At 33.1% G+C, this 6,000-nt stretch overlaps 1 pseudogene; it reads left to right on the top strand.

Moving 5' to 3' along the window:
* The first annotated feature begins 500 nt into the window (after positions 1 to 500).
* The window catches only part of LOC149195612 (uncharacterized), a 76,733-nt pseudogene continuing 71,233 nt past the window's right edge, over positions 501 to 6,000 (top strand).

Below are 6,000 nucleotides of genomic sequence, written 5' to 3'. Positions count from 1 at the left end.
TCAAGTAAAATAAACCTTTATTTTGTGATAAAATTTACTATCAATAAGATACACTAATAGTTTTACCATTTTAGTATTGAATTTATTAAAATTCAAGTTAATAGGGTAACCATTTCTAGTATTAGTCCTAAAGTTTAACATTACAATTTTGTTTTTGGTTATATACTAGGAACTTTCAAACAGGCTTCAAAGCCATGGATGTGCTTGAATTTTGACATGATTTTTCATCTAGCCTTGGGAAGGAACTCTAATCTCCAACTGTTTCCTACTATAATTTGTGATATTGTTGATGTCCATGTATTAATGGTAAAGATTCTAGGAAAATAATGTTGTTACAGGACTGCACAAGGAACATTGGGAAACTAAGTCTAATATCAAGTTGCCTCCAGAAGCTCTTGAACCTTGAGAAGCTTGGAATTCTAAATGAGGAGCTTTGAATTCTAAATTGAGGTTCCTGTTGTAAATTTTTTCAAGTGATTGTTTCACTCTTGGGTGTTGCAATGGAAAGATTAATTCGTGAGAATTATATGGGCAATATTTCTTCACAGGTCCTGAGAATTATTTGGGAATCTTGCTTCACTGGTATAATAACATTTCAAACACTGAAAATGGCCAACCTATTTCAGCAACCTGACATTGTCTCATGTGTTGATTGATTGTTGCAGAAATATAGGCTTGGGAAGTAGTGCCACAGAGAAGTCAACATTGATAGAAGCAATGGTGGTTAGTAGATTTCTAAATTGGAATTTAAAAAACATTGAAAAATTTTCTGGTAGTCACAGGATGCTTCCATATATCATTGTTGCAAGTTACACAACTTCACCTATCCATTTTCTCAAATAAGAGAGCTTCATCCCATCCCCATCCTCAAATTAAAGAATTTTACCTCCTACCCTCACCTTTCACCCTCCAATAATAATAGGAATGGTTGATATTTTCAGCTCAAAAAATAACCTTTTGAAGTACCTCTACATAGAAAATTATATTACCTTGCATTTCTACAAGCTCCCTGGGACCTTTGTAAGGACTTTTCTGAAGCTATATGTCTCACTTTAGTGGTTAGTAACCTCACTTCCTTTCCTTGAGTCCTCCTTGGTCCTTGGTGAAGCATCTAAAAAACTTCATGGATCAGGGCCTAGTAGAGAATGCTTCCACCCCACTAGGGAATGGAGAAGCCCAATTCTACAAACCATTCCCTGTAGTGGCACCATGACCCTACCTAAGATGACACCTTCCACCCTTAACCCCACCTCCACCCTTCTCCCACCCTCAACTCCACCCCACCCTTCCCATTCTAAGAGAGTTCTTCTTATTATTACAATTTTTTCAGGAGGAAGTTCTGATGGTGGACACTGCCTAAGCAAGATGGCTCGGGATAGCAGCATCGCACCAAATCATAAGGAGTAAGTAATAAGAAATCTACAGAAGAAAAATGGGCTAGAAACTCAAATAAGCCCTTTGGTTTTGAACTGATTTTCTGATTATCATTATGTTTATAGAGCAATGCAGATTGCTAATGCTCTGAGAGCTCAGATAGAAGTTCAGAGAAGACTCCATGACTAGCTAGAGGTATGACATTTTTTTCTGAAATTATGAAAATCGACGAACATAATATCTCTCCCCTGTTTCAGTTACCTGATGACTGAATGGAATCTATCTCTTGTAAATGTCAATGTAGGTTCAAAGGCACTTGCAGTTGAGAATAGAGGTGTAGGGTAAATATTTGCAGACAATATTAGAGAAAGCATAGAAGACATTGGCATCAGAAGCATCGACGTCAACATGCCTTGAAGCCACAAGAGCCAAGCTTGCAAATTTGTTCTCCAAGCTTCCTACAAACAGCGTGAAGCCAAATTACTCTCGAGTGAAAGTGACTCCATTGATGTACATTCATAGACAAGATCATGGGGACCTAGAGGTCAAGCCCCACCTTAGAGATTGTTGCTCTCAAAATCAGTTTGCAGGCCACGACATGGAGTAGAGTCTGAACGAATCTGAGAGTCCAATTGAGAAGAAAAGGTGGAGAAATTTTTTCCATGAGAGCAATGGAGAGAATTCCCCTACCAAGCTGCGAGAATTGGGCATTTATGCCTCTACCTATAAAATAGAAGAAGAACAAGAAGAAGTGGAATAGCTCATAAATCCCACTACTGTTGAAAGGCCTGCTGCAACTAGAGCATTAGTGGATGAGAGAATGGCCATGCTTGTACAGTAGCATTAGTGGATGAGAGAATGGCCATGCTTGTACAGTCTAATGGCCTTTCTTTAATCCAGGCTGATCATGAACCGGGACTGTACCATCCACATTCCATGTTGGGCAATTGTCGGAAGGTGGTAGAAGGATTGGATTTGAACAGGAAAGGGGAGGGATCAGTTTCCCAACAGGGAAGAGAGCTGGATATCAATGCATCTCACTCTCAAAGCAGTTGTTTTTCATGCTATTTTTGTAGATTTTGGTCTTATCCCATAACTAATCTATCTATATATATTGACCTCTTGTATGGTATGGGATATCTAGGCTGGTATCAAGCACACCCATCTATTTGAGATATGTGATCAGATAATGTTTTGGAAGCTACTTAGCTACCTATATATTTTAATACATCCTGTACTTTGACCATTATACCTATATATCTGGGTTTTCCATGCTTAATTGGTACTACAAATATCTGAAGATTATATATTCAGACAACAATCACATGAAACTCAAAGAGCTTTTATAAAGAGAACCCTGACATTGATGAAGTGTCTCTGAGTGCAACACTTAGTGAATAATTATATGAAAATATAACAATTAAGACGATAGAATTATGAAAACTACAAGATAATAACCTACTTGGTATGACCTAGAATTCATTGTTCAATTTGCTTAGGACGCAGGCATCAAAATCTAAATACATGCAACATTTTCTTTTTTCAGTCCTTTCACACACTTGACTAAATCTATAGTCTCAGTAACTGTCAATCTCTTCTCTCTTGAATATAACTTTGAAGCAACCTTTATTCCTGGAACATAGTTTTCTATCTAATTTTTAATATAAATCCTTAAAGCATTTTAAAATATTAATATTTTATATGTTGAAATTTGCAATTTAAATTTTTTAAGTAACAAAGATTTCCTTCTAAAACTATTTTTTTTTTATTTCTTTAATGGAGATCTCCCTACCCTAGCTAAAACTATACGTTACCTAGTTTCTCCCAATACAAATAATCTTCACTATATAAAAATATAACTAAGACATTGACTCTTTTTGAAGGCACACCATAGTTTCTTTGAAATGACAAAATATTATTAAACTCTGCTTAGCAACTTACTTTATTGATACAAAGTATGGTTTGTTTGTTATAGTTGATGAGTTTTGTTGTGATAGTTGATTTGATGTTAGTGAAAGCGCTGATTAAAAAACATAGTTAAGATATTGATTCATTGAAAATGACAAATATTGGAACTTTGTTCAACAGATTACTTAGTTATTTAAATATAAATATAGTTTGATGTCATAGTTGATTTGATTTTAGTGGAAGCTTATCAATCTTATAAAGGGAAAGGTATTTCAATTTTTTAATTAAAAATTAAGTTTGTTATTCAATATAAAACTCTTTGAAACCTATAAAAAGGAATCTCTAACATAACAAAAGTAGAAAAAAATTGAATACTTAAACTATGATATTTTAAACATTTAATTGGTTGGAATGTACATAATTTTTTTGGTTATAGGAAGGAGATTTTAATTTTAATGTAAACAACATTTTAATATAAATTAAAAATATAGTTTAAATGAATTAAGATTTATTTTATTATATAATATTCAGTTTGATAGATATGTTTTTATTTTTATTTCAATTAAATAAAAAATATAATTTAAATGAATTAAGATTTATTGTATTTATTTTATTATTAATATTGATATATCTTTTAATGTATATGAAAAATAGATAAGTTTTTATTTTTATTTACAATTTTGAAATAAAAGAAATTAAAAAAAAAATTGTAGTCATCGCCATCACCGGAATAGGATGAAGCATCCAGACGTGTTAGTTGTATAATGCTTAACTAAAGTGTGTCATCTTTCTTTGGAATCCCATAAATTAAGCAATGACCAAGTTTAAAAATCTTTTTTTTTTAATTTAATTTTTAAATATCTATATATAATAGGGACACTATTTTTTTTGGAAATTTGGGAAAACATATATAATAACATTTACATATGCTTGAGTGTATTGAGGTTGTAGATAGAACTTAACCTGGTACTATTTTGTGTTTAACATTTATACAAGAAAAATGCTAGACACAAATGAGGTACTGCCAATACTTGTTACAAAAGATTGCTCAAGCCTAAGACATTGTATTATAGAAAATGTAGAAATATTACATGCATATGTGCTTTATGATGTATTAGTTTCCATTTGTCACAAAAATGGGATAGGAAGGAGCATCTGCCCAAAAAATAGAAACTAGATGTTTCCTTCGAAAGTTCATTACATTTAGCATAAAGAATGACCAAAAGAGAAAAACAAGAGAAGTTTGGAAAAACTTGTTCAGATGTCCACAAGATTGTCAAACTCATGGATATAATCTTTTATCTGTTATTTTGCATTATTATGTACTATGAAAACCCGGAGATATGATTTCCTGCCTTCATTGTTTTCATTAACTGCACTCCCCTCAGATATATGACCACCATTTTATTAAAAAAAATGGTGATACACAATAGTCTTTGGAAGCTCAAAGACAATTGCATCATCCAAAATTGAATATTCCAAACCAAAGTTCACTTATTATTTTCTTGATTATGGAAACCAAAGTAAAAATTTTTCATTTGAGAATCCTATCGACCTTTCTTTGCACCTTTTGGGGAAATTTCTAGTTATAATACAAAGTCTTCATCCAATGGGTGAATACCATGCTGCTGCTCGAGTTGATGGGGGTGCTCAATTTATGTTAGGTAGATTTTTTGATTGGTTTTAGTCCTAATGGCTGCAAGAGGTATATTCGACAACCTAGATGGGGGATATGTCCATTACTTTGTGTGTCCATGCATGAGTGTATGCATAATGTTCCAAATGACAAAAAAGGGAAGATTCTTTCTTATGATGGATCCATCTTAAGCTTGGGATCTATTTAGTGCTAAGAGGAAGCAGAAAACTCAAGGCACAAACCTCAATGTGTTTGCATCTTGAAGGAATTTTTCACTACGTTGTGGTTTGCACCTTGAGTATGAGGAACCACTGCAACCAAATAGATAGGTGGATTAAGTTGTTTCTGCTTTGCACATTTGACCCTTGTTTTTGTTTTGGAGCATGTTGCTCTTAACCAATCTAGTTATCTGAGGCAGTTATGTTTCTTGCTTATTATATAGATTTTGGGGTAAACATCCACGAGGGATTTGAATTGGTGACTGAGTGTCTTAACAATGCATCTATTCACCGTCAATCCAAATCCTTGTGGGCATAGTTTTTCTGTACTATATTAATGACAATTTTTTTTTTTCCTTGGATTGATATTGGCAACGAAAAACCTAGTGAACATGAATTTGACTTTGACAAAGGTATACATTACATATAATTAATATGTATATATACATATTAATTTTTTTGTCCCCTTGTCTTATCGAAAGTTTCATCTTCCCTAGACATTGGAAATATTGATTATTGTGTGCAACAACTTCTAGAAGTTGCAAAAAATGATATCATGGGAGAAGTCGCCGAAGAAAAGGAAGTTGAAAAATTTGCGTTCAAAGTGAAGGAGACAAGGAGAACCAAATCTTTTGAAAGTTTTCACTTAATTCCTCAGAGTATTACTTTCTTTATGCATGCTAGTACATTGTTGGTAAATGTTAGATGCAACCTTCATAGAACACTTTCTCCAAAAAAATTAGGATTGAGTCCATGTTACACTATTTAGCAACCAATCTCCGGGCTAATGCATCATTAATTCAGACAAATTTATATATATATTTTTTATATGGATTGATTGAGGATGGTATGGAGGAAGAAAAT

This window comes from Pinus tabuliformis, chromosome 2_2 (genome assembly GCF_031772625.1).
Source record: "Pinus tabuliformis cultivar Carrire ecotype Pingquan chromosome 2_2, CPIR1, whole genome shotgun sequence".
NCBI classification, from domain to species: domain Eukaryota; kingdom Viridiplantae; phylum Streptophyta; class Pinopsida; order Pinales; family Pinaceae; genus Pinus; species Pinus tabuliformis.
The sequence above is the reverse complement of the archived record's forward strand: the minus strand, read 5'-3'. Positions and strand labels throughout refer to the sequence as shown.